Raw genomic sequence first — 21,279 nt, 5'->3', positions numbered from 1 at the left:
TCATTAGTCACATGCAGGAAATCAATCAGAGTGCAGTGGGGCTCCTGTAATTTAAATGAAAATAAAATATATGTGTATATCATAGTCTGTGCAGGTGATGATTTTAGATTTGTGCTGGAGAGCTTTTTTGGCTCAGAGACAATTTTTTTGTTATTTCCACAGGGACTTCTGGATGTAGAGATGTTCACAGTACTTCTGTGAACACACTGGTTAAAGACAAGGCCCAACTGCTCTACCTGTCCTTGTAAAAGCGATGGTAGGCTGAAGAAATGGTCTGAATGCTCTGCTGGGGGAGCACAGAGTGAAAAGGGGGCAAGATTTCCTTCTTGGATGAAACCTCAGACTGTTTTGCTGCACAGACATATTGGATTTGTAGGTAGCTTGTACCTAGTGGGAGGGCAGCCTGCTTTTGAGAGGTCCTGTGGATGGGCAATGGCAGGTGTCAGCAACAGCCTGGGGTTCAGAGTAGGGTTGTCCTTCTCCCATGGCCTTGCAACCAAGTCCTTTTAAGCATTGTGGAGCCCTTGTGCATGTCCAGGTTTCTGTGTTGTGCTTCTTCATTTTCTGCATCTAAGTCATCTCCTGGTCTCCTTGTACTTTTAGTCTCCCACCTACTTGGAGCTACATGGCTGGCAGGGTCATCTTGCCATCAAACATTCGTGGCACCCATCATGAACCACATGATTCCTTCTCTGGACTGGTCAGCACAAGATGAGTCCCACCACCACATCCCTGCCTCCAAAAGGAGCAGGTAAAGGTATCCTGGCAACTGAGGTGCTCAAGATGTATCACATTAAACTCTTATTAAAGCAGATTGCTTTTTCAAGCTGCTTTTTCAACCTTTAGCCTTATTGAGGCCCCACAAGACACATTTTTGGAACAGATTTCAGTCTTAGTGACCAAAGACAAATCCTACCTTTCTTTTTTGAAAAGAAGGCTAAATAATGTCAGCTAGAGGGGCAGCAGCAGCAGCAATGTTATCTTTCTTCTCTTTTTATAGCCTAATGAAAAAGCATAAGAATGGTGCTTACAAATAATAGGGTTGACTCATAAGGGCTGACTGTACATGAGTCATAAGATGTGAGATTATTTTAGAGACTTGAAGAACACTCCAGAGGCTTGAAGTACACATACATGCACTGAGACTTGGGCTTGGGGGGTTATTTTTCAGAGCTGGAAGAAGAATGCTTGCTGTGTATTTTGACATGTGCCTGACATATAAAATAACATGTTTCTTGCCGTAGTGTATGAGACTTATAAGATTCAGTGGCCTTTCTAAAATATTCCCAGTCTCTGAGGAAACCAGCATTAACCATACTTTCCACGTTACTTGCTTGAGCTCAGGAAGGAGGCTATCGCTGATGGCTGGTACAGTGGGAGCTGTAACTTTCTAAAGAAGTTGAAATCACCAGCTTTTGTAAGAGACATCCAGGGAAAAGAGGGGTCCCAAAGCAACCACAGGGTTGGCCTGTGAATATCTCCAGTGTCATCCTGGTATTTTGCGCAGGTTGAAGCCAGCTCTACCATTTTGCTTTGAAAAACTAGGAAAGCCTGATTCAGAAATGTCTATGCAGCACAGTTAAGCACCAAGTATCCCTGAGTGAGAGAATGTCTGCTTTAGCCTCTCTGACCAACCCTTGAGATCACTCACCTGTTCTGTTCAATCAGAAAAGAAAGATGTCACCTGCCTTCCCTCTGCCAAAGGTGCCCTTGCAATCAGGGGTGGAGGCACTAACCCGACATCCCCCTGGAGCAAGATTTGGGTTCACTGCTGGACCAGCCCTTGTTCCTGGCCAGGGGAGCTTCATTGGTTTCCCAGGGAAGAGAAAGGGTTTTACAGCTCTTTGTTATCATGTGCTGGCAAGGACAGGCAGTGTGATGGATTAACGAATAACCTTCCTTTAATGGGGCTGGAAGCTATCGATGATTTTCCCCTATACCTGTATTGTTTTTCTGGGTTATAACCAAAGCTACTTTTTCCTTAAAATGAAGAAAGTTCTTGGGATTGCACCTGCCAACATTATTTTCCAATACTGTGATATGTAGTGGCATCTTGTGACATTAGTTTGCAACCTGGAGAATATAAAGACCTTAAAAGAACAGCTCCCAACAAAGTGAACAACACATCTGAATTGCAGGAACTCCTTAGTTCACAGGGAAAGATCTCTCTTTCCAGCTTGCTGGCCTCTTTTATTTGGCTGCACATAGCACAAATTGTAACTTTTGCATACATGTCCTTACTGCCCTTGAACTCTCATCTGTGCTCTATAAGTGCCAGTTACTGAAGATTAAAGTAAAGGAGCACTTATTTGGCATACTTTTTATTTAAAATTGCTTATTTTGATGTGCATCTTGTGCCCCATATGATTGTTTATCATATCTATGATTGGTTCTGAGAAATACCAGCAGATTCAAAAATGCTGGGGACAGATGAGTTTCTCCTCAGCCTTCTCACTTTTTCAAAGTTTGATCAGGTGAGGTGGAAGGGAAAGTGCCAGTGTAGCTCAGTTGGTCTTTTAAGCCACATTCCAGGTGATGGTCATTTCCCAGATGATGTTTGCCTGTTGGACTGTGTACATGCTTGGGTGGGAGAGGGACAGTCAGCATTTTCCTGCACCGCCAAAACAGCTGATGTGAAGTCAGAGTTTGGAAGATTTTATTGGGAAACTTGCAGCCTGAAGCCCCCCATCCTGCTAGATGTGGTTCCCAGTGTACTGGGATGTGTGTTCAAGCACTGATCACCTCTCCTCTCTGTGCTCTACTTGCAACTGTTTATCAAAAGGAATGTGAAGAGACTGTCATGCAGGCATGCTGGGCTATAGATAATGGCTTTGCTGTGGCAAATATAAGCCACATTCATTGACTGGAGCACAGACAGCTGTTAACAGAAGGCTGAATTGTTCAGCAGCAGCAGACACCAGGATTAAGTATGAAATTTGGAAACTGCCTCATAACTTACACAGGAGCATTAACATGTGACATCAAAGGTTATTGGTATTGTCAGGCATGCATTCTCACACTGAGGCTTCTTTGGGCAGGAGTTTCCTCCTGTAGAAAAATAGGAACACAGATTTGTGTAAATCTTTCCAAATTCATAGCCTGTTTTGAAGATACGGTCTGTCACTCCACTCTATGGAATGCAGCCCTTATCCCAGCTTTAGTTGGGATCCACACAGCAATGCTTTTGGTCAGGTGGGTACATACCAACTACAGATAGTTTTGTAAAGAACAAGGTGTCTTCTGAAACCCCTTGTGTGGTAAATTAACCCTTTCAGTCACATTCATGTCCAGCACCGGACTTGTCCACCAACTGCATGTCATATGCAGAAACCTGTGTTCAGACTGGGACTTAGCCAGCACCAGAGAGCTCAGCACACCTCAGCTAAATTTGTTACCTTCAGCTGTAGATTGAGTTGCCTCAGTACAAGTGCACGTGTCACAGTGAACATATTCCCTGGCTCCAAGGTATCAGGGCACAGTGGGGCCCAGCAGAACGGAGCACACTCTGTATCCTGGACTGCTGGTTCATGGGTAAGGAGGGAGCTTGGCTGCCCTGCTCTCAGCTGGGAAACCACCCTGGGATGATTATCCAAGAGGTTCAAATCCAGTTCCTGGTGTAGAAGTGCTTGGGGCACCTGCACAGCTGGGGTGACATCCTCATTTGATAAGAAAATCCACATTATGTCTCTAGCACTGGTTACTATAAACCACCATGAGGATCTGTTTACATGGGAGAAGGTAGGATGTAACAGGAAAATCCCTGTTTCATTGAGACTGCTTTTTGTTTTGTTTTCCTTTTTGAAAATGACAAATATAATGTGTTAGATACTTTACAGGACACAAAAAGTAGCTTTCTATAGTAACTGTTGTTTGGAAAAGGTGACAGATATTAGATTCCAGTAATATAAAGTGCAGCCGTCCAGCAACTTGGTATCTGGAGCTTGGAATCACAGGTTCATTCCTTCTTACTTGTACCAAAATCAGTTAGCAAAGTCTGTATTAACAGTGTAACACAGGCTTGGCAAAAGATCCAGAATCTTGGCAGAAGTTAAAAAAAAATGAATCAGAGTAAATCTATAAATCTCTTTTCCAGGAAAGAAGTAATTTTAATTGTTTCTGAACATGTACAGTGGGGATAGAGTGAACTATTCTGCTGTGGTCAAACTGGCACATAGTGAGGGTATATCTCAGCATGGTTCCTGGCCTCAGAGTGGAATTTGGTGTGAGAATTTGTCGATGTGCGATTGAAAGGGTTTTGAAACTGTGCCAGTCTGAGCTGGCTTCATTTTTTCCCATCACAGACAAGTATTTTTTGCTGTAGTGTTTAACATACAAACCAGGGCTTTTCCCACTCCCTTTGAGAGGCACTGCAATAGCCCTGTGAGAAGTGAGTTGCAGGGTGGTTTTCCTGGTGTTTATCCTGTGTTTTAGCAGCATCAGAAGTTTTGATGAAACACTTTGTTGGACTCCTGAAGGTTTAAATGAGCTATTTCCTTAACTGGTCATGGGTGATGAAACCTCTCTTTTGGGAATGAAATTTCATTTTTTTTCAGTGTCCCAAATAATTGCAGTACAAGGGATTAGCAGTTAGTCTGATTTATCCCCCCAAATCATCAGTCACTTTTTGCAGTTGACCAGTTTTCTAACACAAAGAGTAATCCAGCTTTCCTATCTTTATGGTAGTTCTCTAGTCAGCTGCCTCCTCCTTAATGGTCCAGAATGTGCAATTGAGCAGATTATGATATTGCAATGTGTAACTCATCATATGTTTTTTACTTTAAGACAGAGTTGCAAATGGATACGAGAAACACAGCTCGTCTGAATGGTTTCTCTCAACCTCAGTAACTGTGTTTTACTGGACCAAAATTGGGTCACCTTCTTCTGCATCTGCTGGAAGATGTTTGTTATGTCTCAGGCACTATTCATCTCTCTCCAAATTGCCACTGGAAGCACATAATCCTTTGCTACTTCTTTCGCTTTTATCCCTTTTCCATTATTATTCATAATCCCTTGACTGTCTCCTCTTTCTGAAGGACAAAGACTCTTTTAGATTGTATGAAGCTAGAAAGCAGAGCCACACATATCTTGTAGGTCTCACAGACAAAGAAATGGTTCATGTCCCGTGGCCTGCATTGGATATAGTCTTGCAAGCAGTGACTTAAAAGACTTACCTGCTCATTGCTTAAAGCAGCTCTCAGTAGTCTCACAATATAGCAAACCATGAATCTACCATCTACATACACTTCATGTATTGTATGTGTGAAGTCATGCATGTGTAAGTAACCACGTATTTTCAAATCATAAGTTTTGTTTCTCCTCCTGGCAAATAGCTGTGCGTCCATATAATTTAATGAGGTGTTAACTGTCTTAACATAAATGAGCCCTGATAATACCGTATGGAAAGGGAGGGGAAATTTGAATAGACAAGCTTAGTGGGAGAACTGCAGGTGGTATAAACACAGGAGGAGGACATGTGGCTCTGAGGGCCTTGTTAGATGTGCCTGTTTCCAGTTACCAGTGTCTGCTGCCAGCACATAGCTGGGAAAAAATATGAGGAAAATATATGAGGAAAAATAGAGAGCAGGGAAAAAGAAAATTTATTCAAGTGGGATTTGATTGTGCTATGAAAGGAGGGTGCAGAGTTATCTCTCTGGAGAAATCTCCCCATCAGAAGTGACCTCTTTGTCCCACAGCTGATTCCCAGGACTCCTGCTTCCCACTTACAGAGGCAAACTAAACATCTTTGATCCTGTGCAGGGCTTGACCATGCAAAAGAGGATCATGCCTGCAGGAAATTAAAAACTTGTCTCCTGCTTTTTATGAAGGGTCAAGAGAAAGGCAGCAAGAAAAATTCTTGCAAGGAGGAGAGGAAAGATTAGGCTCTTGCTTAGGGCAGCAGGCAGGGATCCTCCTGCTTGCTCCACAGCAACTTCTCAACATATGCCCTGGCACTTTCAGCATCCCAGGCTACACTGCTGCCTATGTGGAGAGGTACTTGCCCCCTTCTTAGCTCCTGTTCTTTTTTTACATCAAGATATAAGGATAATTTGTCAGGTACACAACTGCTCCTTGTGTCAGGGAAAATTGAATTTACATGTTATGTGTACTAAACTCCATAGTATCTTACCTGTAAGGGAACTGTTGTCTTGTTTTCATTGCAAAATGTGACAGCCACAGATAGGTGAGACGTAACAAAACCTGGGAGCAAAAATATCTTTGGTATTTATCCAGGGTGTGAAGAAAACTGTGAACATCTGCATGTGAATTACAATAGATATGTCAGGTAGTGCTTTCTTTACCATGGTTTCCAGGAAATTGCAAGGCTGTTTTTAGTTGCTGATCATTTTGTCAGACTTTAATTGCTGAGGTTGATCTTCTCTACAAACACAGCTGCAGGGCTGGTATTGTAAAATTGCTATTATATTACGCAAGCTTGTTCACCTGTTTTTGAAAACAAGGCCTGGAGAATGCTGCTTTGGTCTGTACATACTAAAAACCTTTTCCTGAGCAGTTTGAGCAGTGGTGACTGTTGCATTTAGCATGTGGCTGTGCCAACTTAGAATAGGCTTGACAAGGTGTTTGAGGAATGAAGTTTGTACATGATGGAGAGACCCATTGAGTTTAGCAGTGAAAAACCTCCACAGAGTTGAAAATCTTGGAGCATGTGCCATTCCTTTCTGTCCACTAGCAGTGACTGATGGGTGCAGGATTCACTCCCACTGAGTGACACTCTGTGGCTCCCTGGCCCAGGACCACAGTGCTGTGTCAGTGTTTGAGATTGCTGGAACTGTCTGCCCTAGGGGACACTTTCATTACCCAGTGAGTTTGCATTTGTGCATCCTCCTTGTGTTTGCACAGGGCTGAGAGGGGACCTGTCCTGTTCAAATGCAGAGTGGATAGGGTGCCAGGAACATTAGGCTTTAGTGCTGGTGTTCTGTGACCTTTGAGCACATGATGTTGCAGTATTAATAATGATATTTACCATGATTTGGAGCTCATGCACAGAGTTACACTGGAGTCAGCTTTCAGGAAAGCATCTGTGGTGCTGAAGTGCCTTTTTACAACATCTGAGACTGGGAAAAAGTCTCTCCCAGCAACAGAACAGCATGTCACATGCAGATGGGTTCCTTTTATTCTCTATCAAATAGAAAAATGATTTGAAATATGCAGTGGATTTTGAATTACAGATGTCCAAAGCCTGCAGAAACCAATAAACCCCTCTCCATTACCACTGTGTATCATCAGACCAGAATGGTTTCTGATTCCCCAGAAATGTCTCCTGACTTGGTTACATTTCAAAGACATCAGAAAGTTGTCCAGATTTGCTGTCTTCTTGCTTCTGTTCATTATTGATTTCCTTGTTAACACTGAACTGAACTTTCTGACATGTTTGTCAGAATGGGTCCTAAGTGCTGCATGCCTGCAGTTGTATGAGTGGAATTAGGATAATTTCTGCCACATGCACATGGTTTACTTCTTCTGGTGGGCTGGTTGTTCCAGATCAGCTGGTTGAATTGAGCAGTGGCCACACCACTTCTGCAGCTGGAAACCTTCCTGAAAGAAGGAAAATGCAAATTTTAATCTAGGAACTGCTCTGTGGAGCAGGAGGAGGACTTTGCCTCAGAGGATTTTTGATCTCAGGCTGTGACTACCTGGGCAGCCACCAAGAGTCTCCATTTCTCTAAAGAGAGACGATGAGAGAAAACTCCTCATCCCAGCTTTGTTTCCTCTTGTGAGGAAAGAGAGAGATAATTACTTTCTGGAAATAATGCAGCATGGTGATGCTGACCTGGTGTTATGGATCCTAAAGCTCTGAGCAACCTCGTAATAAATTGTTGCTGACCCTGTTTAGCAGGGGTTGGGCTAGAGACCCCCTGAGGTCTCTTCTAGCCTGAATTATCCTATGATTACATGCAACATGCAACAGCTGCTGCAGAAATTTATGGCACAGTTCACTCACCTTTTCTGCCACAAGCTTTGCATACTGAGCTGGAGTGGTATTGAGGAGTGCTGGAATTGCATTGAGGAGAACTGGAATTGCAGGCAAGGTGTGAGGGACTTTCACCAGGTCCAGGATGTCCTGGCACCCAGAGCCACAGGATCATCCTGCAGACTGTGGTGGCTTTTCAGCCTCTAGTGCTGGGTTTATGGCAGAGGTGGAGGAAGCATGAGAAGAGAGTGATGCTTCGTGTCCTAGATGGTAATGGGTTTACCCTTTGCTACAATCCCTTCTTCACTTCCCTCTCAGGCTGGGCAGGTTTGATCTGCTAATTTGTAATGCAGCTGTGTTAGTCTGCACACTGTGATTGTTACCTGTAATTGAACCCTGAAGGAACAGTACAGCTGGGAAATATGGGGTGCTGGAATCCTCTGGTGTGAGTAACAGGTAAAAGTTGACTTGTTCAGGAGCAAATCAGTTTGGATATTTGTCACCATTGCTGAATATTAAATTCTGGCTCTGTGCCAGTTTATTCTTTCTTTTAGTCCCTGTTCATCTTCCCTCCTTCCCTCTTTTTATTATTTTTCAGATGCCTAAATGAGAGGCTTTGCAAAATGCACAATGTGTTTTCCTTATGTTTCTGCCCAGGATAAGAATAAATTATAACTTAAACTTGGGAATACTACATCTGTCATTAGTTGTAAAGCAGCCTTGAAGAATTTTGCCTTGGCAAGCCTTATTGCTGATAACTACTCCTTTTATGCAAATCTGGGTGCATGTGGGACTGCTTATGGGGTGGTGGGCTCAGCAGAGGCCCAGCTGTGGCGGGCAGGGTGGCTTCCCAGGCACTGCTCTGCATTGCAATATGATGCCCCAAGAAGCTGGTTTTTGAAGGATCTTTAGTTTAGATATCTGCAAACAAACCATGTGATATTGGATCCAATCCTGAGGAGAAAACCTGTTAATTTAAGAACTTAAATTAGTCTTCTGTATTTATTTTTAAATAGAAGGAAATTGCCTTTTGAGCTGTGGTTGCTTTTTTTGCCTGGCTCCCTTGTCTTGGACAGTAAGCACAACCACAGTGTGATCATGCTGCCTGCTAGCTTGACTTATGGGACTCTCACTGAATTACTGCCCCATCTTACCTGCTTCTCGCTTACCGTAGAAGCAGTTAATGCTTGGCAAAAGCTGGAATTATAAAGTCCTAAGGCTGCTGTCCCCATCCTTGGCCTCCAGATGTGGCTGTGGTGCTGAGTGAGTGACCTCACAGCCACTAAGCTGCAATAGCCTGTGTGTACCTTGCAGGAAATAAGGTGACTCCCTCTTTGTGCTCCTGCAGCAAAGGAGCAACTGCTAAATGGGTGGTAGCTGGGAAGGACATTAATATAAGACTGTGTGCTTTGCTGAGCATCATATAGAGCAGCCTATCCCTGCTTTAAGGCTTTGCTTGGAGCATATTCACATCTCTGGGAATCTGACCACTCAGTTAACAGTCGTAGAGACAGATACTGTCACACCAACGACTCTGAGCTTAATGCGCAAACTGTGCACTAGCTGAGGTTTGCACTCCTGCAAATGGAGTGATTATAGAGCACACTGGGGGTCAGTGCAGCGTGGGAAGCATATGTTCAACAGTACAAATTGTAGTACCTGGCTTACCTGGAAAGGTCAGCAAGCCGTGCAGCTGGGTGGCTATCTTGTGGTTGGAATGGCTTTTTCTCTGCAGCCCATTGTCAAAGGCTGATTTCAGCGCATTCCCTCCGGTGGGGCTGGGACTCAGTAGACTTTTCCTTGTTTTGTTCCAGGGTACAATGAGGTCCTGAGTCCCAGTGTAACACATTAGGCAGAGATGCAGGGCCCAGCAGTTAAATTATATAGGCCCCCGGACAGCTCGAGTTCTGTAAGTCTTTGTTTTCGGCTTGTTAATAATGAACAGTTGAGTAGTTATTTGCTATTTGTGCAGAAGGGGCACTTCCCTGGGTGCTGGTGCATGAGAGTCCTCAAGCTGGGAGGTGTGATAAAGAGCAGGGATGCCCCATTCATGAGAGAAATGGGTATGTGCTCTTGGAGAGGAGGGAGCTTAGCCCTGTCAGCTTGGGAGCGTGTCCTTCATCATGGCCCTGCTGGGAGGGCTGCTGAGCAAAGCTTTCCTGCACTGTGACCCTTTTCAGCTAGGTGTAAGCTGGAGTACAACAAAAAGTTCAACATTGTGCTGCAAATCCATGTGGAGCAGCTGCTCCCTGGGAGGGAGGTGAGGAGCTCACAGAGGGAACCTGAAATTAAGTATCATCTAGACATTTTGATTTAAATCTGAGACACAGTGTATTAAACTCTTTAAAAATACATCAGGAGGGAGGCTTTCCTTTCTTTTTACAAGTGATGGGGTCAGTTTCCTTGAAAGGTATGCTGCCATTGTGATGGACTCAAGGTAACATTGACCAGGACGTGAGCTCTGAGCTCCCATATCTGGGACTTTTTATTGGGTGGCATCACTTGCATTACCACCAGCTAGTAAAAGCAGAGGCAGTATTTTGTTGCTGTGGTGTAAGTTTGGCAGGTACAGTTGTCACTGCCATAGACTGTTGTCCTCTCATTTATGTGGTTGTGGTCAGGCCCCTCCTACCATGGCACAGATTTCACTTTCTGAAGAAAAAATAGGGCTTTAATTGCATCATTCAGAGTATGCAAGGACCATATCAACCTGGAGAATTCCTGCTGGTTCCCACTCCATTTTCATCACCCCTACTGCAATGAGCTCAGGTTTGCTGTCACAAACACATATGATACCACATCAAAAACCAAGAATACAAACAACGCATCTTACTTTTTCTTGGCTCTTTACATCCTTCTGAAGAGATATTTTTTCCTACCTGTTTATGGCACAGTTTTATGAACACTATAGGACAGTCTTGCTGCACAACAGTGTGACATGCTGGATATGGATGGAGAGGACAGGCTCCTTCATCTGGCCATGTCAGCAGGATCTCTGTAATGTGAAGCTACAGCCTGAAGAAACTGTTTGCTGAAGGGTGGAGGGTAGGGTGACTGGATTATTTACTATTTCCTAGCTTGAGATTTTTGTGGCCTCTCCTGAAGGAAGGGTAATGGGAGCAAATCTTTGGCCTGACCATATACTGGATCTTCTTATGCTTTCATGATCAGTGATGTTGGGTTGCCTCCACTTCACATGCCTGTGGAGAGATGTGCTCAAATGTCTGATTTGCCACTTCCGAGTGCTTTGTGCTTTCTGAAGTCACTTTCTTCTAAGAGATGTCTGGTGAGAAATACAGGAACAGATATGGTCTGAGATCACCAGTGATTTTGGAAGATTTTGGTTTACATTCACTCTATGGCACAGTGGGATCCAGCATAGTTTGCTATGCATGTGTTTTGCAGCTGAGCCTGCAGTGCCTTGGTACTGGGCTGCACACAAACCTACTACAGGAGAGAGAGCCTGCCCTGCTCCTGCACAGACAGGACATATGTGAAAGGAATAAATGTCTGCAGGTCATCTTCTCCTCCTCGCAGTGCTCTGCCCACTGGACCCAGCAAACTCTTGGGCCTTTGATTGGTTCTCTCTAGTACCAGAAAACATAAAGGCAGTATAGCCCCACACATCACCAGTTAAATGAGGAGCCCTTGTCTCTGACCATCATTCTGATCCCAGCACTTTGTGAGTTCGGGGCACTGATTTATGTCTTACTCTGAGAACGTGAAAGGCGCAGGCCCTACCACTGCACTGTTCCATCTGCTGGACATCACTCGGTGTCTCTGGCTTCTTAGGAAACAAGATGCACACAGCTTAAAACATGCCTGTGCCAAACAGAAAGAAAAGGTGATACTGGGGTCATTTCTGTGAACCCTGCTAATGAACTAATTATTGCCTTCCTGTAAGAACAGTGGAGTACCTCTGTGCTTCAAATCTCAGGGACAAAAATCCCCTGAAAGGAGGATTTTAATAGGGACAGTAGGATATGATACATTTTACAGTAATTCTCTCTCAAATTGTTCTAGATGTAAATATTACATGGCTAGCCCATATTATTCACTTAGAGGTCTTTATTATGGACCAGCAAGACTCAGAGTAGACTAGGAATAGTTACCAGGGTTATACCCATTGAGGAATAATGATACCTATTCTACAGATGAGAAATATAGATATGTGAAGGTATTATCTTACTTGTTTCACTTAATAAATGTTTTGAGGTTTAGGAACTTTGTGATGCTTGCTCTTCCCAGCAATACCTCCTTCATATCCATGGTACACAGACATACCAAGCATTTTGCCTGGAGAATACAGGAGATCAATAAGGAAAAATGGAGTTCTTTAAACTTGCTGACTAGGGATGCTGTCTCAGTGTTACCTGGCAGAACTCAGGGCCATCAGATATCTTGGCTAACCAGTTTCTAGCAAAATAAGGAGAATTTTTTTTTTCTTTTATGAATAAGAAAATGTTTAGTAGTGAAAATGCAAGAACCCAGGGAGATTTTGGAGGGACAGCCCTCATGGTTTAGGCTACAGAACAATTTGGCAAAGGAATAAAGTTCTTTCATAAGGAAGAAAATTTTCTTGCAGAATCTTTTTCTGCAGCACTTCTCATGCTTTGCTCTAGAGAAGCTGGTGTGTACTGGCTCCATCAGGAGTTTGGGTCTTTCAAATCCTTTTGTGGTTGTCCTTACAGCCCATTATAAGCTTGCCCGGAGGAGATCATTGCATGGCATGCACTGAAGTGTTACTCTAAAATTTTGCATTTAATATTGTTAAAGACCTCTGCAAAATAAAAACAGAAAGGAGAGTGCATCTAGTCTGTCCCTGATAACTTCTTTGACTTGCAGGAGTTTTGGGAAGGCTACTGCAGGATGCTGGAACTAAACCCGTGGTTTAAAAGTCCTAGTGTATATATTGATTTTTCCTGTTCAGGCCGTTGAGGTTCAGACAAGGAGGCAAGGGAAGTGTGAGAACAGCTTGGCATGCCTGTGAAAGTGGCTCCTATGTTTCAGCATGGTATATCACCACAATCCTTACTCATAGCTTAGTCCTTTTTCCTTCACTGTGCTTAGTGAAGAGAATCATACAAGCAAGACAGAGGAAAAATTGCCTGTAATGTTTCAGCCCCATGACTACATTAGTGCACGTAATAATCTGGAAACAAATATGACTGTAGACATCTCCCACAGTCACAGGCAATATTGAACAAGCCATCTACTTAACGGGGACTGTACATCTCAAACTGCTGCAGCTACGTGGGTGACTGGGTTCTTACTATGTATATAAATTTGCAAGTGTGCAGTAGGTTGTAAAATTTATGAGCACTTTAGCCCTTATAAATTTTATCAAGTGTGACCTTTAAAACCAAAGGTTGTCATAAGTATTACATGCAGATTTTCATTATTATTAACCCTCTGCTCACCCTTTGCCTTAAGGGGGGGAAAAGAGAGAAAATAAACCCCAAAGAAAAGGGAAAGAGAAGATTTAGTTCATTGGATGAAAGTAGTGAAATCACTTTCAGGTGTACAGATTGGCAGACAAAGGCCTCGAGTAAAGATGATATAATCCAGATGGGAGGACTTTGGAGGAATATATTCCCATTAAATTCTAACCACCTAAATACAGCATTGCTAAAACAGAATATGTATCAAATAAATCTCTGTTTCCTCAACTAGACTGAAATTTAATGGTTTTCATGCCAGACTTTAACTCAGTTAAGTTTGTTGTTTGTAAGTTACAGTTCTGTTGAAATACACTGGACTGACATTCTGAGAAAGGAATAGGCAACTGGAACCTTGAATTGGCATCTCTGAGCTCCTTTTTCCTTTTTTACGTGTTTTAACTGTTGTCCAGGGGAGGCATGTCAAAGCATGTGCAGGGCTGGAGCATGCCTGGGACCAGAGGAGGGTGAGGCTGTGCAAAGCCACGCTTCAGGGAAGAGCAGCTTTACAGACCTATAGGGGCCTGGGAGAGTCACAGGGAGACACAGGATGTTTGGTTATCACAGGCTGCTTGGCCTAGTAAAGCTTATCCTGGTGCAGTGTAAGGATATCCACGCTCCACTGCAGCCTTTGGACCGGTCCTCATTACTGTCAGTGCATGGTATGTTCTCACTTCTGTCTTTTCTTCTCTCCTTCCATGCTTTCTTTTTTTTGTCACAGAGTGAAGTGCTTTTTTCTCTTTCTTTTTTTTTAAAAAAGGAATAACTGCTGTTAGGATTATGTCCTATTACTTAAAGTGCTTGTTCTGCTACATGTACACGCAAATTTAATTATATTGGCCATATGAAAGATGCATGAAGGTTCACTTTTGGGAAATATGCCAAAGAGATCTTCTCAATGTCGAGCTGTTTGATGTAAGCTTGTGCATGGTAATTGAATTACTGATCAAGTACTGTATCAATGAAATAATCTTGGTAAATTCTGTGTACTTAAGTAACTCTAGCCTCGAGGCTGTGGTAAATGGAGTAACCCTGTTATTGATTTTTTTTCATTGAATATGCATATCTTATACCTCCTAATAAGACTGTCCTTTCCTAGCTATTTCTGTGTCCTTCAAAACTGAGATTTTTCTTTCAATCACTTGTGAAAGATTATCTTGTCACTGCTTGTACTAGGAATTTCTTCTGTGTCTTTCTTGAGGCCCCTTTGCTGCCTTCTTCCTCAGCCGTGGGGAATCCTGCAGCAATGCCAGTCTGCTCCCCTTCCCTCTCCTGTGGCCCTTGCAAGACAGGAAAAGTAGGACGTTCTCTTTCTATGCTCATTACTTTACAAACAAAAGTACTTGATCTAACTATACTGGAGTTTTGTGGGAAGTTCATTTACATCTTCTCTGCTCCTTCTTCTTGATCTATCCATCCCTATCTACCCTTCATATTGTCAGGACTTAAGGTTAAAAGAGTGGGGCATGACAATAGCAAATATAATCCATCCCCGGTGTGTCCCGGGGACCCCAAGAAGTGATTCTATCAAGATCCTGTTAATATTATGGATTCAAAGTTAGTCACTTGTCTTTCTCCTCCTTTCTTGTATGTTTTTTTCTCCTCTCTAGTAGGCTGCTCCATAGGTAAGCTCTGGTTCAAGGGGTTCTTCACAATATTGCTATCAAATTGCAGAAAAAAACTGGTTAAGAAATAGAGTCATCTTTGGATCATCATCTGCTACAGCTGTTGAAGATGCTTCAAGACAGTGTAGGATGGAAAATATAGTAACCCGTAACACAGTAACAGCATGAATATGTGGTGCCACCCATGTATCTGTAGGGACATGGATGGTATGTAGTGCATGGGCTTGAGTAGAAGTTATTTTTCCAGACCTTTATTTTGGAGTCACTCTGGATTCCAAAGTGAGATCTGAGCATGTACTTCCCACTCTTCCTAATGCAAAGCTTTTTACTTTCCCTATGTCAGTACTAGAGATGACTTACAGTACAGATAGCGATAATATAAATGACTGAAAAAGATCATTCAAACTTGGGTTTGGATATAGACATTATATATAAACTCCTAGGGTATGGCATCAGCAAGAAGCACAGTCTGAAAAATTGACCAAAACCTTCTGTCCTGAAATGCATGATTTATGAAATGCACTTAGTCAATACCTTTAGGTATTTTAGAGAATGAAGATTTTCAAAAAAATGTCTGGCTTGCTTGAAAATATTCATTGTTCCTTGCATTATGTTACAAGTTGGATCTGACATGCTCCTTTAGCAGCTCCAGTCTCTGGTGGCCTGTTCCAGTGATTCCTTCACACATTCAGGAAGTTTTCCAGGGAAATTGAACCCCAGCATTGTGCTCGAGAGCTCCAGCAGGCAGAACCTGGCTTTGTTCAGCTGGAGAAACTGCACTTGGGGGTGAATTAAGAAGCTGGATTGGACACAACTGATGTGTGGGGAATTGAGCAACTGCTGTTCAGATTTCATGGACAACAACTTGTCTCTGAATGAGAGCCACTGACATCTGAAGGAAATTCCTTGGGGAACAGTATCTCCTGCAAGAGCTAAGCAGGTCTTGGACTGGGTAGCCTGGCACACGAGGGAGGAATAGCAGTGGACAGATGTGATGAGACCTCTGCTGAGCATGTACTGCTCTATTCATGGGAGAATCTCACCCCTCACTTTAAATGTTGCCAGTGTGTCTTTTCTGGCAGCTGCAGCTACAAAAGCTGGACGGACAGTTTTTACTCTTCTTCTTCAGGATCTTGTCATTGTATGTCCTTTGCTTTGGTGCCTTTATTTATTTTATTTAGTTAAAGAAAAGGGAAAAGAAATATTAAAATCAGAAATTATCTGGCATTAATATGTTTCCACTTGATGCTTGTGTCAACAGGGAGAACTTCAATGCACAACTTCTGCTAGCAAGAAGAGTACATTGTTTCCCACTTTTTGTTCTTATTACAGAATCACAGAATATGCTGAGTTGGAAGGGATCCACAAGGATCATAGAGTCTAACCCTTGGCCCTGCACAGGACCATCCCCAAGAGTCACATCCTGTGCCTGAGAGTGTCATCCAAACACTTCTTGAACTCTGTCAGGCTTGGTGCTGTGACCACTGCCCTGAGGAGCCTGTTCCAGCTCGTAACAACCCTCTGGGTGAAGAGCCTCTTCCTAATATCCAACCTAAACCTTCCCTGACACAACTTCAGGCCATTCCCTCAGGTTCTGTACTGGTCACCACAGAGCAGAGATCAGTGCCTGCCCCTCCTCTTCCCCTCACAAGGAAGTTGTAACTGCAGTGAGGTCTCCCCTCAGTCTCCTCTTTTCCAGCTGAACAGACCAAGTGCCCTCAGCCGCTCCTCACATGGCTTCCCCTCAAGGCCCATCACCATCTTCATTGCCCTCCTTTGGATGCTCTCTAATGGCTTAACATCTTTTTTATATTTCAGTGCCCAAAAGTGCCACAACATTCCAGGTGAGGCTGCCCCAGGTCAGAGCAGAGCAGGACAATCCCCTCCCTCGACCGGCTGGCGATGCTTTGCCTGATACCCCCCAGGACATGGTTGGCCCTCTTGGCTGCCAGGGCACTGCTGACTCAGGGCCAACTGGCCATTGACCAGGACCCCAGGTCCCTTCCTTGGCACTGCTTTCCAGCACCTCATTCCCCAGTCTGTCCAAACATCTGGGATTGCCCCATCCAGATGCAGAATCGGCCCTTCCCCTTGTTGAACTTCCCATGGTTGGTGATTGCCCAGCCCTCTAATTTGTTGAGGTCTCTCTGCAGGGCCTCCCTGCCTTCGAGGGAGTCAACAGCTCCTCCCAGTTTTGTGTCATCTGCAAACTTGCTCAGTGTCCCTTCCAGTCCTGCTTCCAAGTCATTTGTGAGATGCTGAAGAGCACAGGGCCCAAGATGGAGCCCTGCAGAACCCCACAGGGACAGGTGGCCAGTCTGATGTCACCCCAGTCACTATTACCCTCTGTGCTCGACCTGTGAGCCAGTTGCTCACCCACCACATGATGTGTTTATCCAGCTCTGGGCTGGACATTTTGTGCAGAAGGATCCTGTGAGAGTCACTACTGAAAGCTTTACTGAAATCTCAAAAGGATTACATCAACTGGCTTCCTGTGATCAGCTAGGTGGGTTACCTTGTCAGAGAAGGAAATCAGGTTTGATAAGCAGGACTTTCCTCTCATGAAGACTTGCTGGCTGTGACTGATGACAGTGTAGTCTGAGGTGTTTTTCAATATGTCCCAGAATAATCTTCTCCATAACTTTACTGGGTACTAAAGTCAGACTGATAGGCCTGTAGTTTCTGGGGTCCTCCTTCTCACCCTTCTTGAAAATCAGGACAACATTAGCCAGCTTCCAGTCAGCTGTGACCTCTCTGGATTCCCAAGACTGCTCAAAAAACATCGAGAGAGGTTATGCAGTGATATCAGCAGCTCTTTGAGGATTCTGGGATGAATCCCATCAGGCCCTGTAGGTTTGTAGGCATCCAGCTGGAGCAGCAGGTCCCACACAATTTCAGGGTTGACTGAGAGTTGATCATTCTCACAGTCATGGTCCTCCAGCTTAGGGCACTGAGACCCCTTGGTCCATCATCCGTGTTGAAGACAGAGGCAAAGAAAGCATTAAACACCTGTGCCTTGTCTCTGTCCCTGTCTGTGAGGTGACCAACCCCATCCTGTAACAAGCTGATGATATTTTTACACTGCCTCTTACCATTAATACACTTGAAAAATCTCCTTTTGTTGTCCCCCATATTTCTGGCAGCTTCAACTCCAGTTGAGCTTCAGCCACATAAATTTTCTCCCTACAATAGCAAGCTGCATCTCTGAGTTCTTCCCATGTCACTTGGCCTTGCTACCACTGGGCATACACCATCCTTTTTTTTCCTTATTGCTTCTCTTATTTCCAAGAGAAGGTCCCTGCTCAGCTAAGCTGGCCTTCTGCCTCACCTGGTTGACTTCCAACATTTGGGAGTTGCCTGCTCCTGTGCCCTCAGGAGGTGATGTTTGAAAAGTGACCAGCACTGATGCACCCCAGCACATGCAAAAACATTTTTCCAGGGCATCTTACTTACTAATTCCCTGGGCAGCCTGAAGTCTGCTCTCCTCATGTCCAGACTTGAGGTTTTGCTGGCACTTTTCCTCCTGTCAACAGGGATTTTAAACTCAGTCATTTCGTGGTCGCTGTGGCCAAGACAGCCGTGAATCTCCATTTCTCTCATGAGATCCACTCTGTTGAAAAACAGCTGATCGAGGAGGACATTTTTCTGAGTCGGCTCCCTTACGGCCTGGTCCATAAAGTTGTCATCCATCTATTTTATGGTTAGGGCTGATGTGTGAAACAGTGGAAGAAGAAATATTTGATTTTTTTTAACTCAAATGTCCCTAGAAAAGAGACACCAGAAATAATGTATCTTTGCTGGTAAACTGAACCAAAATGATGTAAATACCTCCCAACGTGAGGTTTTAGATCTACCAAACTGAATGCTGTAACTGTTCTTTCTTTGGTGTTTAAGGTGAGAAAAAACCAGAGTTTGACATTTTGCTGATAAAACTAACACCCCATTTCTTGTCACTGATAGCAGGTGGCGCAGGAACTTATAAATCAAACTCTTCTTTCTCAGAAACCCTTCTCTGAGGCCTTCTGTCTCAATGCAATCAAACTATAGTTTAATTCACCTCCTTTTAAAAAAATTTTGTTTCCTGCTGAAGGAAGTGGGAAAAAAACCCACTGGTTTGGGCTTTATTGTAGAATTTATCACACTCTGTCTACTCTTATAATTTATTTTTGTTTTTGTCCAAATTTGCAGTGTGTTTAGTTATGTGCTCAGGTCAGGGCATAGCCAGGCCAGAACCTGTAATGTCAGTTTGAGTGTGGATCATCACACCTTTGCTGCACAGCACTCTGGGAGTGTCTTGGCTTGCCCCGATGGGATGTCTCACCTTCCTTAACCAGGGTGCATGTCTAGGCCTCCTGAGAATCCACTGGTACCACCCTCTCCCTGCTTCCATGGATTTTTAGCAAGTCCCTGTTTTTCCCCAGTGCTTTGGTCTCCCGAGCGTACAACACTGGGATCTCCTGTGAGGGATCAAGGCTGTATTTTCACAGCCGCCAGCACCGCACAGACCTGCTCCATCACCAGCATTTCTAAGAACTGTGACAGTAGCATTATATATTAATAAAATGAAAGGATTTCAGGCCAGATTTTGGTCCTGTAGGGCTTGGTAAGGATGCCTGACCTCAGTGGAGCAGCAACTCACAGCAGCTGAGGGCATGACCTACCTCTGCACTTTCACTCTCTGCTGTATTAACTTGATTCAGAGAGGCAATGATTATGGTTTGGGGTCTGTTATCTAAACTTGAGGCAGAGGACAACAGCAAGGATGCATTTATGGTTAGTTTTATACAGTGCCTTGACCAATGAAAATTTGAAGTCTGTTGCCCCTTGTAATTGATGTACAGACTCTCTCAGACCTTTAAAATCAGGAATGTTCTGTGATTACAAAGGGCAGTAGGAAAGTGGATTAAATTTCTTAAAGATTCTACTGGTGTTCTATATTTTACTTTTCTAGTTTAATTAATGTATTTAGTCAAAAAGAGTTGTAAAAGCAATCCTTGAAATGTTTTCCAAAGCATATATAAACATTTAAGAAACAAAAATAAAAGAACCTGGACCTTATGATGTAATGTCCAAGATGTTTTAACTCTGAAAGAGTATTTGAAAAAGCAAGGCCTTTTAAAATTCTGTGTTAGCAAGGTAATCCATGGCAATTACAACTACAGAAGATATTGAGCTACTCACACACATTGGTGCTTTACTCAGCAAAATGCAGCACCACTTCAGCTTCCAGAGCTCTTATGAATGCTAACTGTGTTGTTTTAAAAAAAATAAATAAGCAGGAGTAGGAGCATTGTTTGATCAGAATGGTGAACATTTGGGCTGTCCCTCGGAGTGGTTGCTGATGCAAAGTCCAAGCAGAGGTAACAGGTGAATTTAGGGAAGGGAAGCTATCATTAGTGGTTTCATTTAACATGGAGATTATTACCCTCATTTTCTATTCTTTTCTCATGAAATTAAAACTGTTATAAAATCAAATAATCTGTTTTTAAGAGATGAAAAAGTAGTGGAGTTCAGTGAAGTTCAGGGCACATATAAGCATAAAAGAGGAGGTGGTGAATATCTCAGAGTAATGTGCAGAAGGACACAGTGTAGTACAGACAGAGGAAAGCATTTATTGGTTTCTTGACCCTAGATCTGACTCAGTAGAAATGTCTTGGCTAAATATGTGCTTGCTTGTGTGTATGTGTTTTTAATTAAATCTTTTCTGATTTTATTCCTCCTTGCAGTTGTTAATCAAAGACTGTTATCACTGGAAAAATGGAGGTCAGTGACTTAAGAGCATCTTGCAAAAAAGATTTGGAGGTGAGTGAAATTAAATGGATATCTGAATCAGACTTTTTTCCTATATGGACTGAAAACTGAAAACTCATGAGGTTACCTGTAGCCATGTTAGGGATTTTCCAAAGCAGCAGGATCCATAATGTTGGGAACAGACATAGAATTTGAGGGCTCTGTGACAACTCATGGAGATTGTCCTTGGTATTGGGGCTCCATTGTGCAATCCCATTCCCTGGGCCTGAAAGCTTTTGTCTCTATTCTCTGACTTACCAGTGAGATCACCTGATTAAAGAGCCAAATGGTTTTCTTTCAACTGAGTGAATCTTAAATACTTGGAGCTAGGCTGAGCTTCAGGTCCTGCTGGCTCAGAGGTTACAAGGACAAAAAATGAGAGAATATATTGTCAGCTGGATTGGGGCAGAGCAAAGGTTCTGTGAAAGATGCAGTTGTTAGGGAGATGAAGAATAGGAGAGGAATAATCTCCATTAGGATCCAAACCTTCTCTGCA

At 43.4% G+C, this 21,279-nt stretch overlaps 1 long non-coding RNA gene across 1 annotated transcript; it reads right to left on the bottom strand.

Annotated features, from left to right (window-relative positions):
* Positions 1 to 2,692: 2,692 nt before the first annotated feature.
* LOC127470833 (uncharacterized) lies at positions 2,693 to 3,370 on the bottom strand. The gene is made up of 3 exons (XR_007904412.1): positions 3,205 to 3,370; positions 2,960 to 3,048; positions 2,693 to 2,768 (listed from the first exon to the last, which is right to left on the bottom strand). It is a non-coding gene; the product is annotated as an uncharacterized LOC127470833 (long non-coding RNA).
* Positions 3,371 to 21,279: the final 17,909 nt, after the last annotated feature.

Source organism: Manacus candei, unplaced genomic scaffold (genome assembly GCF_025592945.1).
Source record: "Manacus candei isolate 608988 ecotype Guabito, Panama unplaced genomic scaffold, ASM2559294v1 h1tg000023l, whole genome shotgun sequence".
Taxonomy (NCBI): domain Eukaryota; kingdom Metazoa; phylum Chordata; class Aves; order Passeriformes; family Pipridae; genus Manacus; species Manacus candei.
Note: the sequence above shows the minus strand (reverse complement) of the source record. Positions and strands in the feature narration are given on the sequence as shown.